Source organism: Manihot esculenta, chromosome 17 (genome assembly GCF_001659605.2).
Source record: "Manihot esculenta cultivar AM560-2 chromosome 17, M.esculenta_v8, whole genome shotgun sequence".
Taxonomy (NCBI): domain Eukaryota; kingdom Viridiplantae; phylum Streptophyta; class Magnoliopsida; order Malpighiales; family Euphorbiaceae; genus Manihot; species Manihot esculenta.
In genome coordinates this window covers 1,325,476-1,351,198 of record NC_035177.2, presented here as the reverse complement: position 1 = coordinate 1,351,198, position 25,723 = coordinate 1,325,476, and positions in this window count along the sequence as shown.

The window sequence follows — 25,723 nt, the reverse complement described above, 5'->3', positions numbered from 1 at the left end:
GCACATTTCGCCTCCAAACCTTCCAAACATGCATATTTTTCAACCAAAGCATGCATACAAGTTCCTAGGGGCCTCAAACATGCATATACCCCATCTACAACACTTCAAACATACTCAAACAACACACATTGTTCAAAACATCAATATATACCCATAACTCAACATATACTCTAGCATGCATTTCTACCCTTAGATCTTGCATAAAACTTATTTAGAACACACGAGGAGCTTAAGATCGGCTCTTACCTCTTGAAGATCGAGAGGGAGACGACCTAAACTTGGAGATCCACGAAAATGAGCTCCTGAGTTCCCAAAGCTCCAAAACTTGTTTCAAAAGCTTAAATCTTCTAAACCAAGTGAAAACAAGTGAAAATCTCGAAAGATTTAGAGGAAGAACATCAGAAATGGGTGAGAGACGGCGGAGAGCTCACCTTGGCCGAAATGGGGAGAAAAAGCTCGCCCATTTTCGGCTAAGGGACCCTTTTATAGGTGGCTGGCCAGGCCACGTTCGGGGGCCGAATGTGCCTCCGCATCCATGCAAATGTTCGACGGCCAAACTTCACTTTCGGCGGCCGAACCTGAACTTCCCTCACTCATGCTTTCGGGGGCCTAACGTGCCTCCAAAACGCATGCATGTTCGGCGGCCGAACTTGACTTTCGGCGGCTGAACCTGGGTTTTCCTCCAAGGACTTTTCATGTAAAAACTCATTTAATTTCATACTTAAAATCATAAAACACCTTAAAACATTTTTATAAAACATGATTCTACCCTTCTAGAGGTCTCCGACATCCGAGATTCCACCGGACGGTAGGAATTCCGATACCGGAGTCTAGCCGGGTATTACATTCTCCCCCCCTTAAGAACATTCGTCCCCGAATGTTCCTCAACTAGCACATGCATAGCAATCAACATAACATACATACATAAACACATAAAGATCTAACCTTAAAAGAGATGGGGATACTGTTGGAGCATGGATTCCCGTGTCTCCCAGGTACACTCCTCAATATTGTGGTGGTTCCAAAGGACTTTCACCATCGGAATTTCCTTGTTCCTCAGCTTCCTGATCTGGGTATCTAGGATCCGTACTGGCTGCTCAACATAGGTGAGATCCTCTTGGATCTCCACATCAGGCTCACTAAGAACCTTGCCCGGATCTGACACAAATTTTCTCAACATAGAAACATGGAAAACCGGATGGATTCTCTCCATTGAAGCAGGTAAATCTAGCTTGTACGATACATTCCCAATCTTTTGCAAGACTTCAAAGGGTCCGATGTACCGCAGAGCCAGCTTACCTTTCTTCCCGAATCGAACCACTCCTTTCATTGGAGACACCTTAAGCAATACCAGATCCCCCTCCTGAAACTCTACTAGCCTTCTGCGGATGTCTGCATAACTCTTCTGTCTGCTTGTAGCCGTTTTGATTCTCTCTCTGATCATGGGCACCACCCTGCTGGTGATCTCTACTAGCTCGGGTCCTGCTAAGGACCTCTCTCCTACCTCTTCCCAGCAAACAGGTGATCTGCACTTCCTTCCATATAAAGCTTCATATGGAGCCATCCCGATGCTAGCATAATGGCTGTTATTGTAGGCAAACTCCACCAAAGGTAGATGCTGCCTCCAAGAACCGCCAAAGTCCAGCACACACATTCTGAGCATATCTTCTATGGTCTGGATGGTCCTCTCTGACTGTCCGTCCGTCTGTGGATGGAAGGCAGTACTGAAATCCAACCTGGTACCCATGGCATCCTGCAGACTCCGCCAAAACCTGGAGGTGAACTGGGGCCCTCTATCTGACACGATGGAAACAGGAACCCCGTGCAGTCTGACTATCTCATCAACGTACACCTGCGCCAACTTGTCCACAGAATAGCCACTCCTGACAGGGATGAAGTGAGCAGATTTGGTGAGTCTGTCCACAATCACCCATATGGAGTCCAATCTGTTGGACGTCGCCGGTAACCCCACTACGAAGTCCATAGCTATATTTTCCCATTTCCACTCTGGAATGGGTAGCGGGTTAAGCATTCCAGCCGGCTTCTGATGTTCCAGCTTCACCCTCTGACATATCTCGCAGGCTGACACAAACTGTGCCACTTCTCTCTTCATAGCTGGCCACCAATAAACCTTCTTTAGATCCTGATACATCTTGGTGGCTCCGGGGTGAATGCTGTATCTTGCATTATGAGCCTCTCTCATAATGTCTCCTTTTAGCCCAATGTCATCTGGTACACATAATCGACTCCCATAGCGGAGGATCCCCCTATTGTCAAATCTGAACTCACTGTCCTTGCCTGACTGAACAGTCTTGGCAATCTTCACTAACTCTGGGTCCTCATGCTGTTTCTGAGCCACCTGCTCCAGAAACACGGGTGTCACTTTCATCTGAGCAACCAAGGCACCTGTACCAGACAACTCCAACTGTAGACCTTCCTCAATGAGCTTGTAAAACTCCTTCACCACCGGTCTCCTCTCTGCCGTGATGTGGGATAGACTGCCTAGTGACTTCCGGCTTAGGGCGTCTGCCACGACATTCGCCTTACCCGGATGATACTGAATCTTGCAATCATAGTCACTCAGCAACTCTACCCATCTCCTCTGTCTCAAATTCAAATCTCTTTGACTCAGGATGTACTGCAGGCTTTTATGATCTGTGAAGATCTCACATTTTACCCCATAGAGGTAGTGCCTCCACATCTTGAGTGCAAAGATTACTGCTGCCATCTCAAGGTCATGTGTGGGGTAATTCAACTCATGCCTCTTTAGCTGCCTAGAAGCATAAGCAATCACCCTCTCATTCTGCATAAGCACACAACCCAGTCCCACACGGGACGCATCACAAAAGACTGTAAAGTCCTCACCACTAGATGGCAGAGCTAAAACTGGTGCTGAAGTCAATCTCTTCTTGAGCTCTTCAAAACTCTCCTCGCACTGGTCGGTCCACAGAAATTTCTGATTCTTCCTAGTTAGTCTGGTCAGAGGAGCTGCTATCTTTGAGAAGTCTTGAACGAACCTCCTGTAGTAACCTGCCAAACCCAAGAAACTCCTGATCTCTGTCACTGAAGTGGGTCTAGGCCAGTTAGCCACAGTTTCTGTCTTCTTGGGGTCTACCTCTATACCATTCTCTGACACTACATGCCCCAAGAACGAAATGCTCCTCAGCCAGAACTCACATTTAGAGAACTTGGCATACAAGCCATGTTCCCTCAAGGTCTGTAGAACCAATCGCAGATGATGGGCATGCTCCTCTGCATTCCTGGAATACACTAAGATATCATCTATGAAGACAATAACAAAGTGATCCAGGTACTGGCTAAACACTCTATTCATGAGGTCCATGAATGCTGCAGGGGCGTTAGTTAACCCGAACGGCATCACAAGGAACTCAAAATGCCCATATCTGGTCCTGAAAGCTGTCTTTGGTACGTCCTCTTCCCTGATCCTCAACTGATGGTACCCCGATCTCAGATCTATTTTGGAGAAACAACCCGCTCCTGTTAGCTGGTCAAATAGATCGTCGATCCTTGGCAATGGGTACTTATTCTTGGTAGTGACTTTGTTCAACTGCCTGTAGTCGATACAAAGCCTAAGGGATCCATCCTTCTTTTTCACGAACAAAACTGGAGCACCCCAGGGTGAGGTACTCGGTCGGATGAAGCCCTTGTCTACCAGCTCCTGTAACTGCTCCTTCAACTCTTTCAATTCTGCTGGCGCCATCCTGTAGGGAGGGATAGAGATCGGTCGGGTTCCAGGCATCAGTTCTATCTCGAACTCTATCTCCCTAGCAGGTGGTAAACCTGGCAGCTCGTCTGGGAACACATCTAAGAACTCTCTAACCACTGGCACCGTGGCGGGCTCTCTAACCTGACTATCTAGCTCTCTCACATGAGCCAAATACCCCTGACATCCCTTCCTAAGCAACCTACGAGCCTGAAGAGCTGAGATCATACCTCTAGGTGTGCCCCTCCTGTCTCCTCTGAAGACAACCTCTGATCCATCCTGACCTCTGAACCTGACTACCTTGTTCCTGCAGTCCAAGGTAGCACCATGGGTAGATAACCAGTCCATCCCTAGAATGACGTCAAAGTCTGTCAAATCTAGAACCACAAGGTCGGCGGACATGCATCTCCCCTCAACAAAAACTGGACTACACTGACAGACTGACTCTGCCACTGATGGATCACACTTGGGTCCACTGACCCAGAGAGGACACTCTAACTCAGAGATCATCAACCCCAACCTCTGGACGGCTCTCGGAGCAACAAATGAATGAGATGCACTAGGGTCCATCAAGGCATATACATTTGAACAACCAATAATTAAGTTACCTGCCACCACGGTGTTAGATGCATCTGCCTCTTGCTGTGTCATTGTGAAGATCCGTGCCGGAGCTGATGGACCTTCACCTCTGAAACCCGCTGAAGAAGAGGCTGCCCCTCTTCCTCTGCCTCTGCCACTGGCCTGAGTCATGGCTGGAGCTGCTGGCTGCGCTACACTGCCTGAAGCTGTCTGCTGGGACTGAGCCATTGGGGCCGCTCTTGGACAGTCTCGAGCTATATGCCCCTCCTGACCACATCTGAAGCAGGCGTTCGTCCCTAACCGACATATTCCCTTGTGTGGCCTACCACACCTTGCACAAATTGCATTATCCGCACCAGAGCTTGAGCCACTCCCAAATCCCAGACTGGACTTAACTTTACTCCAGAACTTGTTCTTCTTACCCTTGGGTTTACTCCATCTTTTACTGCCTGAAGCTGCTGCACTCAAGGTAGAGGGATCTAACCTTCCCCCACCCGGAGTTTTAGAACCAGAAGCTTGTGCCACGGTCTGCTTAACTGTCCCCTGAATGATGGCACTAGCCTCCATTCTCCTAGCCATGTCTACTATGGCGTGAAAACTTTCTCTATCTGCTGACTGTACCAAGGAGGAATACCTGGGATGGAGCTTCATGATATACCTCCTCGACTTCTTCTGGTCTGTGCTAAGGTCTTGCCCTGCAAACGGCAGCAACTCCATAAACCTGTCGGTATATTCGTCTACACTCATGTCATCAGTTTGCCTCAACTGCTCGAATTCTATCATCTTCAATTCCCTTGAACTATCAGGGAAAGCCCATCCTGCAAACTCGTTTACAAACTCTTCCCACGTCATGTTGTCCACTCTCGGGTTCACATAATTCTTGAACCACTCCCGTGCCTTCTTGCACTTAAGCGTGAACCCGGCCATCTGAATGGCTCTACTATCATCCGCCCCTATCTCATCTGTAATTGCCTTGACCCGCTCCAAGTACACGAACGGATCATCACCGGTCTCAAACTGGGGAGCACCCAGCTTCATATAGTCTTTCATCTTAACCTTGCTCCCACTGGCTGAGCTAGGTCTATGAGGTTGAGCAACTGGGGCTGCTGGTTCTGCAGGTGGTGGAGGTGGTGCAACATTTTCTGAGGTAGGGTTTGCTGGATTTGGATAGTAGGGTGGAGGTGGATACATTGGGTACTGAGAGTATGGTGGGTAGTATGGTGGGTATGGCATCTGTGTGGGATAAGGGGTGAAACTAGGGTAATCCGATGTACCTCCCATCGAATACCTGGGATGTTGTGAGAAATGTGGGTAGTGAGGTGGCTGAACAAATTCCGAGGCCTGAGTGCCTCCTTGGGACTCTCCCATTCCTTCTTCTGCCGTATTGACTCCCAAACTGCCATCCCTCCTCTGTTCTACGTCCATTTCATCCCCCATATCCTCTGACGCTCCTCCCTGAACTGTCCCTCTGACTGATCTGCTTCTACCCAGATCCAGAGACCTTCTAGGGTCTCTTGCTACTCTGTCCCTGTTGGACCTGCTAGACATTGCCCTAGGCAATGCTGGAGGACGGGCGCTCATGCCCTCATCCTCAGGTGGTACTCCAGTCAATCTTGCTGATCGACGAGTTCCTCTCATCCTGTTTTCTGAAAAACAGTACACATCACAAGCAACATTAGCATCATATGGTTCATGTGGGCACACATGAACCCTCATCATATACATCACATATCATAGCATATCATTAATGCACATGCATAAAATCATGGCATTTCACATCATCATGCAAGACAGGACTCCACATCCTATCCTAGTGGACATGATCTTTTCCTATTGTGCTTGACCTTCTATAACCTCTATGAGCCCGACACTCTAGGTCCGACCATGTGAACCTAGTGCTCTGATACCATTCTGTAACGACCCGAAAATCGGACCGCTACCGGCGCTAGGATCCGGGTCGACTTAAGGCCGCCGGGACCCGTAGCAAGCCTAACATGCATCCTGTGAACCTGCTTAATCCCATACATGATCAACAATATACTTAAAAATTAAAACTTTTCTTTCCATTGAACATCGACCAAACTCAACCTGTGCATAACATTAACATAACTTTGATCCCTCTGTGGGATCTCATCTGTGCCCTCAATGGGTAACATACATCTGTTGAGTTGGTTTACATAAACAACAACAAAATCTCTAAGATCATGTATAAAAGGGATACAACAATCTATGGTCAAGCACATACTAACATCCATAAAACTCATTACATAACAATACTGTACTTTTACATTACAATTTGATCATGTCCATTTCTATCTATTACATAAGCATGACTCCTTCACTCTATCCGAACTCCCGCACTATATCCTGTACCTGTAAGCCTGGGGGAAAAGGGAGAGGGGTGAGCTAAAAGCCCAGTGAGTAGAGCTAGTAAAAACACATTAACACTATGCTCACATGGAATGCATCATAACACAGACAATTCACATAAGGGTTGGGTGAACTTGTCACCAAATAGTCCAAGTTAACTCTGTGCCAGGCCGTAGCATGGGGTCCTGGTCTTCCTGTCATACATACATTACTTACCATTTTCCAGGGCCTCCTCTGGGCTCCTGGTCTTCGAGTCCCATAACCGTGCTTTACTCTGTGCCAGGCCTGTAGACTGGGGCCTGGACTTGCTTACTCTGTGCCAGGCCGTAGCATGGGGTCCTGGTCTTCCTGTCTTGGACTAATTGGGTCATCCAACATTCACCCACAACAACAACAATTTATGCAATGCGGCATATTCGTGAAAACTAATGCAATCATCCTATTGCATAATCATGATGCATGAAACATGATAAAACATTTAATTTAAAAGATTAAGTTTAGTTCCACTCACCTCTGGCTGACTCTGACAACACCGAAGCAGCTGAACTCACTGCTGGGGTCCTCGGTTCCTCGGGTCCGAACCTACACAGGTGGACTCAAATGAGGGACCAAACATACCTGAACATAACTATAAACTACTCCCCAAAAACCCCCTAAAACATCCTGAAAACATCACAGAAAACATGCATGAAATGGCTGAACAGGGCACTTTCGGCGGCACCTTCGGCGGCCGAAAGTCCTGGACAGAGACGAAACTCAGCTAGGTTCGGCGGCACCTTCGGCGGCCGAAAGTGCCAGACAGAGACGAAAGTCTCTTTTCGGGGGCAACTTCGGCAGCCGAAAGGCCTGCCTCCCCAGCCATGTTCGGCTGCCGAACCTGGTTTCTGCCAAAGGGCAGAAACTTGGCTCCCTTTGCACATTTCGCCTCCAAACCTTCCAAACATGCATATTTTTCAACCAAAGCATGCATACAAGTTCCTAGGGGCCTCAAACATGCATATACCCCATCTACAACACTTCAAACATACTCAAACAACACACATTGTTCAAAACATCAATATATACCCATAACTCAACATATACTCTAGCATGCATTTCTACCCTTAGATCTTGCATAAAACTTATTTAGAACACACGAGGAGCTTAAGATCGGCTCTTACCTCTTGAAGATCGAGAGGGAGACGACCTAAACTTGGAGATCCACGAAAATGAGCTCCTGAGTTCCCAAAGCTCCAAAACTTGTTTCAAAAGCTTAAATCTTCTAAACCAAGTGAAAACAAGTGAAAATCTCGAAAGATTTAGAGGAAGAACATCAGAAATGGGTGAGAGACGGCGGAGAGCTCACCTTGGCCGAAATGGGGAGAAAAAGCTCGCCCATTTTCGGCTAAGGGACCCTTTTATAGGTGGCTGGCCAGGCCACGTTCGGGGGCCGAATGTGCCTCCGCATCCATGCAAATGTTCGGCGGCCGAACTTCACTTTCGGCGGCCGAACCTGAACTTTCCTCACTCATGCTTTCGGGGGCCTAACGTGCCTCCAAAACGCATGCATGTTCGGCGGCCGAACTTGACTTTCGGCGGCCGAACCTGGGTTTTCCTCCAAGGACTTTTCATGTAAAAACTCATTTAATTTCATACTTAAAATCATAAAACACCTTAAAACATTTTTATAAAACATGATTCTACCATTCTAGAGGTCTCCGACATCCGAGATTCCACCGGACGGTAGGAATTCCGATACCGGAGTCTAGCCGGGTATTACACAAGTATAATATTGTTAATTAACTGTGATACTAAACAGACATGATCCAAAAACCTGAATGACATTGTAGCCGAAAACCTTGAACTTGAGGCAACCAAGGATCAGAACAATATAAGTAGAGGTACCATCCTCAATATTAATACAAACATATTCATGCAACACATCCCATTCAGCTAAAAGGCTTTGTCAAACACAAGAGATGCTTATAACTAGCCTCCTAAAAAGATACACAAGGGAAGTATAGAGCCTTTAACACCTTGGACCATAAAACTAGTAAGATTGTGAAGAAGTTGCCAACATTGCTTTGCTAGATAAGCAAGATTAAACTTCTCAAAATCTTCAAATTCGAAACCATCCTAAAACTTCAAAACACATGAATGTTGCCAAGTAACCCAGTGAATTTTTGAAGAATCTAGATGACAAATTAGTAAGCTTAGTAGAGAATTGTTTAAGATACAGGAAAGCATGAATAGAATATATAGGAATAGAAGCCATTACAGACTAAATTAGAGTAGCTCAACCAACATGCAATAGCAATTTTGTTTCCACGACTATGTTTTAGCTTGCACATGATCCTCCAATGTTGCGAAAGCATGTTGGTGTGACCGTCCTAAAAGCACCAATAGCCCTAAATACTTATTAGTAGGGTAACTTCAGTCATTGAGAATATGGATAAAATATTACGGGGTAGTTGCCATGACATTTGTTTACTAAGAAAATATGTGATTTGTGGACATTAACTGACTGATTGGTGGCAGCAGTATAAGACTGTAGGAGATTATAAAGGTGAGCTGCCTCTACATGGAAAGCACGTGCAAATAATAAAGTATCATCTGTGAAAAGGATATTAGTAACCACTAGAGCGGAATGAGCAAGCTTAAGATCATTCAACAAACCTTGAACACGAGCCGATGACAATAAATATGACAGAACTTGTGAGACAAATAAGAAAAGATAAGGAGATAAAGGATCATTTTACTGTACATTGCAAGATGGCGAGAATGGGGTAGAGAGAACACTATTAATCAGAATAGAAAATCTAATGGTTGATAACAATACATAATCATGTATACCCAATGCAATAAATCCCATCTTAAGGAGTACTATACGTAGAAAATACCAATCAACCTTATTATAGACTTTATAGATAACAAACTTCATATCCATAGATTGCACCGGGACTGAAACGTCTTAAGATAATGAAAACCTCATGAGTAATAACTAGATTATTATTTAATTGCAATGTTAAAAAATAAAGGGAAGTTATAAAAAATAACTTCTTTTCATTAGACTATTATTTTAGTATTTTATTAAATATGAGAAAATAAATTAATAGTAATTTTGGCTATCACCAATAATTAAGTTTATATTGTTATTTACTAGTTAAATAAATAATTATTTAATATAATATTATTTGTTAATAATAAAGTATTATTTTTAATAACAAAAATATTTTTTGTATGATAAAATTTATTTTTTATAGTTTTAAAAATTATTAATTATGTCTATGTATTTTTTAATTTGATAAAAACTAAAATACTAAATTTTTTATTTTTAAATTATAAAAAAATATTTATTATTAAAAATAATATTTTATTATATTAAAATTTATTTATCCTTAAGAAAAATATATAGATTTAATTAATCTAAAAGTTTAAATTGAACTTATTTTGCTTTTGAAAAAAAATATATAAAAATTTAATTAAATTTTTTTCATATATATATATATATATATATAAATTATAAATATATAGAATTTATAATCTTAATATAGAGCATTACAATTTTATATTTAAATCTAAATAAATTTCTGTGTTGAAAGTATCGATATATATCTATATATAATCTTTGTATACATTTGAATATAAAATTTAATTTATATATTTAATTAGTTAAAATTAAAATATTATATTTATACGTGAATATTATTATATTTTAAATTATAAAGGTGTACCCAGTCATCTGGGATGAAAAATTCTTTGATTTTATAAAACAAGCCTAGCCACGTCAATGTTGATGACGATACGCTCTAATGTAATGTCAAACTTACTTTCGTTATTTTTATTTATCCCGGGAATAATAGTGCTTATAAAAACTCATGCTCCTTTATATCATCTTTTTCCTATAAAAACATTTTCTTTACCTTATCACTAGTCAGTATCTACATCATCTCTAACTTTCTTTTCAACTTCTTTTTATTTTTAATTTTATTTATAAGAAAATTTATATTAAAAAATTTAATCAATTAATCTAAAAATATATATTTGAAAACCTAAATTAGCTATATTCAATACCATAAAAATTTAAATTTTAATATAAAATAATGATGGCCGGATCTTTTATATCTGGAATAAAATCAGACCCTGATGAGGAAGGCAACCAAGCTCCTCTTGAAGTGAACCGGTTCAGATAACGCGTCTCAACCTAGTCAAGGGATCAAACTGAACAGACTTTACATATAGGTCTTTTTGAAAGAAGCCCAGTTTGGTGATGACTCAATCGTTTCGCAGTCCTGTCCACATGTGCCCTAAAGAAAATTAAATGGCCATCTAGTGCGGAAAGGAGATTTGACATATCGGTACGTATGAATCTGAATGATAGAAGCAGATGACACTGTAACAAAAAATCGATTAGATATTATTAACATATAAAAGGAGAATAGATAAAAAGAAAGAACGTCTTTTTCTCTGATTAAATTTATATAATTATTGTAAATTTTATTTTTTAAATTTTAGAATATAATAAAATATTATAATTTTATAATTAAATCGTAGATAAGGGGAAAAAGTTTTTACTTATATATATAAAATCATATCCACGTCAATATTGATGAAGATATATTCTAATCTAATGTCAACTTGCTTTCGGATTTTTAATGTTGGGATAATATATAGTGCTTATAAAACTCATGCTCCTAATTTATATTATCTTTTTTCCTATAAAAAAAAATATATGTTTTCCTTATCAACAGTGAGTATCTACATCATCTCGATCTTGCTTTTCGTTTTTTTATCTTTTTAATTTATTTATAAAAAAATTGTTATAGAATTAATATTTTTTAATGTTTATACTATTTTATTTTATACATAAAATAAGTTCAAAATTCGCGGTTAAAATGTTTCTGGATGTTGGAATTTTTTATGAGCGTAATACAGTTTTGCTATCATTAAAATATTTATTAATTGCAAAAAAATAAAAATATTGAGTGATTAATTAATTTATTGCCAATAAAAATAAAAGGGAGAGAAAAAGCAATTGTTGAGAGGTTTTGAATTTAAAAAGCCGAAGATCCTCAAACCTAACCGTTCTCTCAATATCGGCTAATTATAAGATAATAATATTCAGTTTAAATTAAAAAAATTAATTCAAGAATTAATTTAAAAATTCAATTTGATTTTCTATTTATTTTGATTTAATTTGATTTTTAATTTTAAAAATTTTAGTTATTTTAATTCGATTCGATTTTAATAAAAAAATTTAAAAAATCAAACCGAATCGATTAATAATAATAATATATTATTTTTAATAATATAAATATATTAAATCATAATTAAAATTGAAATATTTCAATTAAATTTTAGAATATTAAAAATAAAGTGTAAAAAAAATTTATTAAAAAGTTTAATCGATTAAATCGAATTGAATCAAATCGATTCGATTCAGTTCAACTTCTACTCAAAATCGATTAGATTCAATTTTCATAAATATTAAAATTTTAATTTTAAGTTTATTCGGTTTGATTCAATTTTAAATCGAATCGACTAATACTCCCCTAATATTCGACTTCTTAACCAACTAATGAAAAAATTGAAAGAATGAGATAATCATATGTCTTTTAAAAAATTTCATAAATCAGAATTATGATAAGCAATTTATTAGCAATTGAATAAGAAAATAAATCAAATATTTTTTTTAAAAAATAATAAATCAAATGCATGAGCTTTTTGCGCCTTGGGAAATTTTAAAAGAACTATAATGAAAATAATATCATGTCTTCTTGAGATGCTTTAGTCGCATTCGTAAAGTCAGACTTCTTCTTATTAGTGAATTCTAAAGCTGTTTTAGAAGATGGAATGATAAAATAGTTACAAGAAAATTCAATTGAATGGAAAGTAATTATAATTTATATATAAATTATTGGAAATATTTATGAGTAAAGTTTAATTTTGTTTAGAATTAAATGATTTGCAGTATAGATGGTATATGAAATTGGGGTGAATATTCAATCGGTTTAGTTTAAAATTGAACCGAATTAAATAAATTGAAATTTGAAATTTTAGTATTTATGAAAATTGAATCGAATCGATTTTGATCAGAAACTGAATCGAATCGAACTGATCTAATTCGATTTGAATTTATCGGTTTAAATTTACAATAATTTTTTTATTTTTTACACTTTATTTTTAATATTTTAAAATTTAATTAAAATATTTTAATATTAATATGATCTAATCTCTTTATATTATTAAAAATAATATATTATTATTATTAATTGATTTGGTTCAATTTTTTTAATTTTTTTCTCATCAAAATTTAATCAAATTAAAATAATTGAAATTTTTAAAGTTAAAAATTGAATCGAATTAAAATAAATAAAAAATTAAACTGAATTTTTAAATTAATTCGATTTGATTAATTTTTTTAATTTAAACTGAATACTAGTCGTCTAATATGAAATGATATAGGAGTAAGTAGATTTTAATTATAAATTGAAGTGATTAAAAATAATTAAATATTTGAATTATTAACTGGATAAATATTAAGATTATAAAGATTAAACTGTTAAAAAAATTATATAATAATCTATTATAATCTGATAATAAATTATTTTGTTGATAGATAAAACTAAATTTTATTATTTTTATTAAAAAAGAGAGATTAAATTGTGATTTTTATCAAATTCATTTTTAAAATTAGGAATCTTAATTTGCAATAAAGAATTCTTTAAATCCTTCATAGTAAATGTGTTAAGCCATTACTATATAATACTAAAATATTCTTTGATTTTTTTAATGTAATTCATTTTAATTATAATTTAAATTCCAGTCTTCTTTACCTTAAAAATAATTATAATATCAATAAACTAAAATATATTGATTCTTTAGTATATTTAGAAATAAAGAAAATCAATTGTGAATTTTAACAGAATTTGGTAACCTCTATTTAAACTTAAAATATTATTTTCCACATTCAAAAAAGAAAAAGAAAAAGAAAAAGAAAAAAGATAAGAGAATTGTGTCATGCTTAGGTGAGAATGATAAAGTTAGAGAGGCAAGCGTGTGTATTAAAAAAAGAAGGAAACAAAGATTTTCAAGGCACATCATGATTTTTAATACAAGCTTAAGACTTGCTCTCTATCCATCAACATCATTCATCACTTCTCCTTTATCATTTCACCAATTATTACCACCAATCTATTTATATATATATATATTTATCTTTATTTATGCATTATAAACAATTATATAAATTAAAAATACTTTAAAAGTAAAATTTCAAAATTATAGATGGATATTTAATTCGTTTATGAAATAATTTTTTTAATATAATTTCTATGTAAGTGAAATCTATATTTACTATTTCATTTATTAATGTATTTCTAAATTATACCAATTTAATCAAGCTAAAATAATATATTATTTTTATTATAATAATAATATCTATGATTATAAATTACAAATTTTAATTTTAATATTTACTTATAATTATAAATTATTAACTATAATTTTTTTAAAATACATTTATTAATTAATTTAAATTAATAATTAATGATATTACGTAGCAATCGCTAGGTATGGACTATTATTACATAATAAAATTTTGTGATAAATATCTGATAAATAATTGATGTGGTCTTATCTGAAAAAAAAGAAAGACCCGAAACACTTTAAACATTCGATTTATCATCAAAATCCACCTTCTTTCAGATAAGACGAGTATCGATACAAAATTATTATTATTAGGCACAGTTCAGTATATTTTTATTATGCCTGTAATCGCGTAATTACCGATCTAATCCTGCGATATTCCTTATCAAACAGTCGATTATATTATTATTAGATTATCAATAAATGTCATATTTACCTAAAGAGAAGAACAATATAGACAAAGTATATTATTCCCTCACACTATTCAAATTCTAAGCAATTCATTATATTTGTCCTATTTTCTAATATACTGATTTGAGTATTGAAATGGATACTGTGAATACCTACCACCTCATATTTTTTTTCTTAAAAGTCTATCCAATCAGAGAATAATTTTTCAGTAGTATCAATTATTAAATAGTGGTAAATTATTTTAGTAATAAATAGCTATTCTAATAATAATTAATTAAATATTATAATAAATAATTTTTTATAATTTACCTTCTCATAAAATTATATAGAATATTTGAATAACTCGATTATATAAAAAGCTAATTATAAAATTTCAATATAATCAAAAGAAAAGACATTTATCTTATACTAATTAAAAAGTATATAAATAAAAAAGAATATCTATATAGCTTTGCTCTTATTCTATATGCTTTCATGTCATTCTCTTCCTAATCACTGCCACTTGTTTAGTTTAGTGGTTATAATGATTCCGCAATTAACAGTAAAATAATAATTAATTATTAATAGAGAATGGATGAAAGCTGAATTTTCAATTTTTATTTTTGTTATACATACTTATAGATTTAAATAATTATATATTTATTAACTTTTCTAAAAAATCATAATTCATTTAGCTAAATAATCATATAATATTTATAATTAATAATATTAACATAAAAATTATAAATTTAAATAATTATATAGTGAGATAAAAACCAAAATTAATTTTTACAAAGTGAATAATATTAAATTATATATAAAATTATAAGATGTTGATTTCAAATTACAATTAGATCTAAATAGGAAAACTTTTACATCTTTCAATTTAAGCAAATACTATTTTAATTAATTTCTTTATCACTTTATTTTAAAAAAAAATTAAATGAATTTTTATATAATTATGTATAATTTTTATTTCTTTTAAAATAATTTTATTTTTAATTAGATTAAATACAGAGCAAACCATTGATATTGGTGATAGAATTAATAAGTAAAATATTCAATATGCTTGTGTGTCAATTCTCCTCCACAACAACCCCACTTGTTTAGTTCAATAATTAAAATAAGCGGTACCATAATAAGTATTAATAATTAATTATCACTATGATGATGGATCGATTTTTAATGCTTGAATTCTCGATAATAATTTATTATTATTATTATTATTATTATTATTATTATTATTATTATTATTATTATTATTATTATTATTATTTCGAATTATTGCCCATGAGATAGTGGTCTCCAAACGAGATATTTATCTAACAATTTTAGCTGTATAAATCTTAAATCTTAAAAATTATATTTAATCACCTAATTAAATATAAAAACTAATTATAATTTTCTTGTATAATTAAATATAAGCTGAGTGATGTGACCGGGAAACAAAAAGTTGTATTGTGATTGCTAAACCTGCTGAAAAAATGAAATAGTTGGTGCCTACGATAATTGCTCTAATGTTCAAATCAGTGAACTGGAGATTAGACTGAGTATTAGAAATTGTTTAGAATTTAAGAATAGTTATGTGAGAATTGTGTACCTTTATTTCTGTTATCGTTGGCTTTTATATGTAAGAGGATAAAGTTAATTATAATATTTCCGACGAATCTGGAAATAATGTAGTCGGCTCGTTAATAAGGGATCTCGCTGGCTAATTGATCGGAAATCCTATAATTACAGACGTAAAGGGGTCTGCAGGATTTTAGCCGCTAACGAAAACTTTTTGTGAAGACCCGATCTGTCAAAGGGAGAGAGAGTCTTGACGAAGAGCCGAGCTGAGGCCGACCTGAAGTGTTTAGGTCTTTTTTTTTCTCTCAGTGTGACTGAGCATCACCTAATCGGACCCTTGCTATGTAACCTTGTCTTTGAGTGCTAGCACATGGCTTTCTTTGGGTTATTATTATGTAACATCAGAAGTCATCTTACTGGTCTTTGATTCTTTAGATTCGAAGGTGACAATTGTCTTCACGATCTAAGTATATGACTTATTTGGATTGGCCTTTCATACTTGCATTGCTTTGCCTGCTCCTGCCTATAAATGACAATTGTCTTGCAGCTATGCAATAAATTAAAAATAACAAATCGAACTTAACACCTGATCACGATAATGACTTGAAAATTTTATTAACCAAGACTGACACTCGATTGTTAGTCTTGCGGATACCCTCTTAGTAGCCTGGTCGTGAATTATATTATGATCTAGAGTGTAAATCATACCAATTGTCCCAAGTAGAACCGTGCCGCCTTAGTTCAGTCCATCGAAATAAAGTCAGCTTCTATCCGGGCTAAGCGCCCGCTGTCCTCGCTGTAACGACCCGAAAATCGGACCGCTACCGGCGCTAGGATCCAGGTCAGCTTAAGGCCGCCGGGACCCGTAGCAAGCCTGACATACATCCTGTGAACCTGTTTAATCCCATACATGATCAACAAACATACATAAAAATTAAAACTTTTCTTTCATTCATTTTCTCATGTACCAATCTCAACCTGTGCATGCACTAAACATAAACATTGGTCCCTCTGTGGGACCTCATCAATGCCCCCAATGGGTGGCATAATATGTGTTGAGTTGGTTTACATATACATCTTAAAACATCTGATATCATGTATTAAAAGGGATAACAACATACTATGGTCAAGCACACTTCTAACATCCTTAAACATCATTACATTACATATCTATACTGTACTTTTACATTACATCATTCTACAAATTCGTCATGTCCACATTCTAGCTATTACATACATAAGACTTCATTACTTTTGCTGACCTCCTGGTCTACCCTGTATCTGCAAGCCTGGGGGTTAAGGGAGAGGGGTGAGTTACAAGAGTCCAGTGAGCAGAATAATAAAACATTTAAAATATATGATAACATGAAATGCATCACATCACAGCTAATCACATCAAGGATGAATTTGTCACCAATAGTTCTCTACATGGTCCAACTGTGCCAGGGGCGTAGAATGGGCCTCATTGGTCTTTCTCTTACATAATCATAACATAGCATAACATAACATTCCAACTGTGCTAGGGGCGTAGAATGGGCCTCACTGGTCTTTCTCTTACATGGTGCCAGGGGCGTAGAATGGGCCTCACTGGTCTTCCGTACCGTTTCATCATCATATCATAACATATGAGGACTAAAGGATCATTCAACATTCATCCGCATCATCAACATATTATGCAATGCAACATATTCGTGAGTTCTAATGCAAGCACCCTATTATATCTCATGGCATTCATGATGCGTGAATCATGCTAAAACTGGTTTATTTATTTAAAAACATAAGAGTTATTCCACTCACCTCTGGCTGAAACTCTACTGACTCAGAAGCAGTTGAACTCACTGCTGGGGTCCTCGGTTCCTCGGGTCCGAACCTACACAGGTGGACTCAAATGAGGGACCAACATACTATAACATGACTCTGAAAACATCCCCCAAAAACCCTCTAAAACATCTCAAAACATCCATGCAAAACATGCAAAGGAAGGCTAGTGTAACGACCCGAAAATCGGACCGCTACCGGCGCTAGGATCCGGGTCGACTTAAGGCCGCCGGGACCCGTAGCAAGCCTAACATAAAACCTGTAAACCTGTATAATCCCATACATGATCAACAACGTGCATAAAAATTAAAACTTTTCTTTCCATTGAACATCAACCAAACTCAACCTGTGCATAACATAGACATAACTTTGATCCCTCTGTGGGATCTCATCTGTGCCCTCAATGGGTAACATACATCTGTTGAGTTGGTTTACATAAACATTAACAAAATCTCCAAGATCATGTATAAAAGGGATACAACAATCTATGGTCAAGCACATACTAACATCCATAAAACTCATTACATAACAATACTGTACTTTTACATTATAATTTGATCATGTCCATTTCTATCTATTACATAAGCATGACTCCTTCACTTTATCCGAACTCCCGCACTATATCCTGTACCTGTAAGCCTGGGGGAAAAGGGAGAGGGGTGAGCTAAAAGCCCAGTGAGTAGAGCTAATAAAACACATTAACACTATGCTCAAATGGAATGCGTCATAACACAAACAATTCACATAAGGGTTGGGTGAACTTGTCACCAAATAGTCCAAGTTAACTCTGTGCCAGGCCGTAGCATGGGGTCCTGGTCTTCCTGTCATACATACATTACTTACCATTTTCCAGGGCCTCCTCTGGGCTCCTGGTCTTCGAGTCCCATAACTGTGTTTTACTCTGTGCCAGGCCTGTAGACTGGGGCCTGGTCTTTCTTACTCTGTGCCAGGCCGTAGCATGGGGTCCTGGTCTTCCTGTCTTGGACTAATTGGGTCATCCAACATTCACCCACATCAACAACAATTTATGCAATGCGGCATATTCGTGAAAACTAATGCAATCATCCTACTGCATAATCATGATGCATGAAACATGATAAAACATTTTATTTAAAAGATTCAGTTTAGTTCCACTCACCTCTGGCTGACTCTGACAATACCGAAGCAGCTGAACTCACTGCTGGGGTCCTCGGTTCCTCGGGTCCGAACCTACACAGGTGGACTCAAATGAGGGACCAAACATATATAAACATGACTCTAATATATCCCCCAAAAACCCCCTAAAACATCATGAAAACATCACAGAAAATATGCATGAAATGGCTGAACAGGGCACTTTCGGCGGCACCTTCGGCGGCCGAAAGTCCTGGACAGAGACGAAACTCAGCTAGGTTCGGCGGCACCTTCGGCGGCCGAAAGTCCCAGACAGAGACGAAAGTCTCTTTTCGGGGGCAACTTCGGCAGCCGAAAGGCCTGCCTCCCCAGCCATGTTCGGCGGCCGAAAGTGCCTTCGGCTGCCGAACCTGGTTTCTGCCAAAGGGCAGAAACTTGGCTCCTTTGTGCATTTCGCCTCCAAACCTTCCAAACATGCATATTTTTCAACCAAAGCATGCATACAAGTTCCTAGGGGCCTCAAACATGCATATACCCCATCTACAACACTTCAATCACACACAATCAAGCTACATTGTTCAAAAAGTCATCAAAAACCCATAGGTTCAACATATCCCTCAACATGCATTCTACCCCTTAAAACTTCATAAAACTTGTTTAAATCATACATTGAGCTTAAGATCGGCTCTTACCTCTTGAAGATCGAGGGTTGAGGAGATCTTAACTTGGAGATGGGAGAAGTTCCAACTTTTGGTCTCCAAGCTCCAAAACTCGTTCTAAGCTCAAAGATCTTCAAAAACAAAGTTATAAACTTGTAAAGATCATGGAAAAAGGAAGGAAAAACTCAAGATTGGGGAAGGATAGCGGAATGCTCACCTTGGCCGAAATGGGGAGAAAAAGCTCGCCCATTTTCGGCTAAGGGACCCTTTTATAGGTGGCTGGCCAGGCCACGTTCGGGGGCCGAATGTGCCTCCGCATCCATGCAAATGTTCGGCGGCCGAACTTCACTTTCGGCGGCCGAACCTGAACTTCCCTAACTCATGCTTTCGGGGGCCTAACGTGCCTCCAAAACGCATGCATGTTCGGCGGCCGAACTTGACTTTCGGCGGCCGAACCTGGGTTTTCCTCCAATGCTATTTTCATGCAAAAACTCATTTTATTTAATACTTAAAACCATTAAAAACATGAAAACATTTCATAAAAATATGATTCTACCCTTCTAGAGGTCTCCGACATCCGAGATTCCACCGGACGGTAGGAATTTCGATACCGGAGTCTAGCCGGGTATTACAGCTAGACAGGGCACTTTCGGCGGCAGGTTCGACGGCCGAAAGTCCCTCCAGAGCCGAAAGTCAGGCAGGTTCGACGGCACCTTCGGCGGTCGAAACTCCCAGACAGAGGCGAAACTCATGCATGTTCGGCGGCACTTTCGGCGGCCGGAACTCCCAGACAGAGACGAAAGTCTCCTTTCGGGGGCAAGCTTCGGCAGCCAAAGGCTGCTTCCACAAGCATGTTCGGCGGCCGAAAGTTCCTTCGGCTGCCGAACCTGGTTTCTCCCTTAGTGGCAGAAACTCAGCTCTCCTATGCATATACGCCTCCAAAACTTCCCAAACATGCATAAACCTATTCTACAACACACATACACAATCATACCAGCTCCTAGGGGCTTCAAACTATCCCAAGCCCCATCTACAACACATCAAACATGCATTGGCAAGCCACATTGATAAAAAACACAACATAACTCAAAAACCTAACTATGAGCTAAACATGCATTCTACCCCATAGATCTTCATAAAACTGACTTAAAACATGCAATGAGCTTAAGATCGGCTCTTACCTCTTGAAGATCGAGAGAGAGACGACCTAATCTTGGAGATGGGAGATTTTCAACTTCCTTGGGTCTCTAAGCTCAAAACTTGCTCAAAACTTGAAAATCTTCAAAACAAGATGAAAACTTGTGAAAATCGTGAAAGGTTTGAAGGAAGAACTCAAAGATTGGTGAGGGACGGCGGAGAGCTCACCTTGGCCGAAAATGGGGAGAAAAGGTCGCCCATTTCGGCTAAGGGACCCTTTTATAGTGGCTGGCCAGGCCACGTTCGGGGGCCGAACGTGCCTCCGCATGCATGCCATGTTCGGCGGCCGAACTTGAGGTTCGGCGGCCGAACCTGGACTTCCCTCACTTATGCCTTCGGGGGCCTAAGGCACACCCGAAATGCCTGCATGTTCGGCGGCCGAACTTGAGGTTCGGCGGTCGAACCTGGGTTTTCCTCCAAGGTTATTTTCATGCAAAAACTCATTTTCCTTTTTACTTAAAAGCATCAAGTACATTAAAACATTTTATGAAAACATGGTTTTACCCTTCTAGAGGTCTCCGACATCCGAGATTCCACTGGACGGTAGGAATTTCGATATCGGAGTCTAGCCGGGTATTACACTCGCTTTCTTACTTGCCCTACTGAGCAGGCTAGTCTAAGATCTTGTCCATCTTCTGGCCAAAATTGATTCGAGCAATATGGTACTACCCTGGTGATTTTTCGGGCTTTCTCTTGCCTCAACCAGCCTTGGAGAGCTTTCGAGAGTTTTTTAGCCTTGGCGAGCTTCTGGTCATTTTCCAGCTCTGGCGTGCTTCCAAGCATTTTTCCGTCCTGACCAGCCCTGACGAGCTTCCGGTCTTTTTCCTCCTTACAGACTTTACTCGTTCGCTTAGCAGTTTGCCTTTACCAATTGTCAAAAAATCTCGCCCGCCTACAATGGGCCTTCTTCCATAGCAAAAAGTTTTGGATTTTCGAAAGTTTTTGTAAGAGCAATGACAATCTTCAGAGACTTTATGTGAAATGGGACTAATGCTCAATCGTGTGGCCTAGCTCATTCCTGCCTTTGTGGCCTGGGCATGAAATATCTTAGAAACTCCTTGTGAAATAGGACTAACACTCAGTTGGTCGGCCTGGCGTACACCCACCTTGTGGCTTGGCATCAAATGCCTTAGAATCTTTCTGTGAAATGGGATTAACACCCGGTTTGTCAGCCTGGTGGATACTTGCTTTGCAGCCAGACATGAATGCCTTTTTTTAGTGGGAGTAACACTCGGTCTTTCTAGCCTAGTGAAACCAGCCTTGTGGCCTGGCATGAATGCCTTAATTAGTTGGACTAACGCTCGGTCTTTTAGCCTGGCGAAACCCACCTTGTGGCTTGCCTTGTAGGGATGAGCAGTATTCAGTTTAAACCGAAATAATTGACCGAATCGATTAATTTTGAAAATTTGGTTCGGTTTTATTTTTTATTCGGTTTGGTTCGGGTGTAATTTTTTAAAAAATCAGTGATTTCAGTTTGGTTCAGTTTTAGATTCAAAAATTTTGATTAAACCGAACTGAACCTAAATCACCAATATTACGTCGTTTTCAATAGTTCCTTTATTTGCCCTAGATCTAAAAGTCATCTCGTTCTCATCCACAGCCCACAGAGTCACGCATTCACGCTATCCCTTCCAGATTCCACGCCGCCTTCCCTCACCTCACACTCACAGACTGTGCCTCCATCCACCACTTCTAGTGGCGCTTCCACTGTCCAACCTCCACTCTCCTCCCGGTGACATCGACTGATTGACCATCGTCGGGTAACTCGGCTTGTACGTTGCGGCTGCGTGACTCAACGACGCCGACTCCTCCTTGCCTCAATCCTTCGTCGCTCTCTAGTCTCTCTCTCCGTTCAATCGTCGGCGCCGCGTCTGTAACAGCTCGAAAATCGATACTCCTCTGTAACGGCCCGAACCTCTACCGGCGCTAGGATCCAGAACTCAGCCTCTTATGCATACAAGCCTCCCAAGCCTTCCAAACACCCCAAAACAAGCACCCAACCTCTAAAAACATGCATAAACCCTTAATCATGCACAAAGGAGCTTAAACAAGCTTAAACTCCAACAAAGAACATCATAGAGCATACATAAATAGCTCATGACCCTACATAAGCCAAAACCATCAAAACCACTCGAAACCTCACTTGCTCTTTCCCAATCATGCATACACTCTCCCATATGCATAAACTAGCTTAAACCTTCAACATAACATCACATAAACAGACATCAACAGGCATAAGCATACATTGGGCATAAAACCCACATAAACCCTAACATGCATATCTACCTATACTCAACCATCAAAACATCTTTAAACTTACTTAAAACTTCATTAAAACACAGGGAAAGCAAGGATCTACACTTACCTCTTGAAGATCGAGAGGTGGTGCGATCCCTAACTCGGAGGTGTGGAGGATTCAAGCTCCAATAATCTCCAAGCTCCCAAAACTCCTACTTAAGCTTCAAATCTTCAAACACAAGGGTAAAACTCATGAAAACTTGAGGGATGGGTAGAGAAAGCACGAAAACGACCAAAGGAAGGCATAAACTCACCTGAGCTCGAGAATGGGGAGAAAACTCGCCCATTTCCGATCTGAGGGCTCTTTATAGGTGGCCTGGTCAAAGACCTTCGGCAGCCTAACGTGCCTCCTAACCTCATGCATGTTCGGTGACCAAACTTAAGGTTCGGCGGCCGAACCTTGGTTCGTTCAAACGAAGCTTTCGGAGGCCAAAAGCGCTGCCGAAACCTTTCCATGTTCGGCGGCCGAACTTCACTTTCGGCGGCCGAACCTGGCAAATGCCTCCTTGGTCTTTTCTTTTAAAAACTCAATTCTTTTCCATTTAAAACCATGAAATCAGTAAAAACATTTTAAAAAACACATTTTACCCCTCTAGAAGCCTCTGGCATATTCAGAATTCTAGATTCCAATGGAGATTCTGCCGGAAGGTAGGGATTCCGATGCCGGAATCTAGTCGGGTATTACAGCGTCGATCGTCGCCTGTTGCTGCTGTCGTGTGCTGTTGTGTGACTTGTGTTGTACATCTGCATCGTTGTCGTGCGGTTGTACATCTCTCGCGCCTTCTAGGAGGAAGTTGGCTTGCTCGCTACTAGGGCTTAGGTGTACAGCTGGGTAATCAACTTGATCCATTTTTATTTAAGAGAGTGAATGAGTGCGTGCTTTTAGTTTGTGCTTCTTTCTTTGATGAGGCACTTAGATGTAGTGACACTAAGTGATGATTAATTCTGCACAATTTGTTAGAACTGTGAAGTGTGTGACTTGATAGATCTCCCAACTACCTAATCTGCATATGATGTACTGACTTTGAATAGTATTTTTTCCCCTGTTTTTGGTTAATACTAGTGAGTCATTATCCTTTTGTTGCCTGTTTTGTTATTAACATGTAATATTGTCATTCAATGTGTTGCTTGTCTGTTGATTTTTTTGGTATGGTATCATGACATTTATTAGGCACTGGTAATTTAACTTTCCTGTACCTCTGACAGATAACTTCATTTTTCATTATGCAAGCTTTGTTATTTTGGAGAAAAAATGCTCTATTCTTATTGCAGACACATTTATGCACCCTTCTCTACTGATAGTTTCTTTTATGGCTGTTAGGCATTTGTGCTAATGTGGCTGTAGCAAAGCATGAGCATTGGTCTGCTCTAGCTCCTCTCCCATTTTAAATTGTCATTTCTGCTGGACAAAAGGCTAAGGAGGAGTCTTTGGATAGATGTTAGTTTACTAATTTATTATTAACTTATTTGCTGTTACTGTCCATTGTAACTGACTGTTCGGCTAAAATAAAATATTATAATTTATTTATTTATTATTATTAACTTATTTGCTAGCTGACTGTTACTGTCCATTAGCTGAATGTTACTGTACATTATTATTATTATTAACTTATTATTATTAAAATAAAATAAAATAAAATATTCTTTGGATAGAGGTTAGTTTACTAATTTATTATTAATTTATTTACTGTTAATGTCCATTGTAGCTGGGCTGGCTGTTAGGCTAAAATAAAACATTATAATTTATTTATTTATTATTATTAACTTATTTGCTAGCTGACTCGCGGTTGTTGAAGCCGGTAAAAAATAACCTTTCTGGTTATCAACAATCTTACAATTGTAGATAGTGGTAAAAGGATCGAATCCAAAGGAAATTAAAAACTTACCTATTTTCCTTGTCAAGACCAAGAGAATAAACTAAAACAAAAATTAAACTGAAAGAGAAATAAACCGAAACGAGATAAATTGAAAGCAAATAAACTGAAAGTAAAATTGGGGGGTTTTGATATTGATTTAATTAAACAACTACTGAAAGCAATAAAATAAATGAATAATAAAACAAAAGGGAAATCAATAATGAGAAGGCTCTAGTTGAAGAGTTGGATCCACTTCAGTTGTTGGGATTGATAATTGAAACTTATGTTCTTTTGATTGATTCAATAGATTAGTTATGGAGATGGAAGACGCTTTTCACCACCATGTCTCTCCTCAAGATTAAATCAATTAGGGAACGTCCTCTAATTAATTACTAATTAACAAGATGCTAAGGAACGTCCTTGGGCCTTAGGCATCAAAACAACTGTTAATTGCATGAAGAGATAGAGAGATTCAATCCTAGCTACTCAAACGCATGAGATGTTGCTAGATCATACAATTTTCTTAGTTTTTACACTAAGTGTTTTTATGTTTCAATAATCCAAGCAATATATTACCTTGTGACAAGATATGGATAATGTTGTAGTGTATCCAAACTAACAATATATTACCTTGTAATCAAGAATCAACTGGCCATATTGATTAAAATAACAAAGCAATAATGGAATCAAGCATGAAATTATATGAATATTGAATAAACCAAAGACAAACAATGAATGTTTAG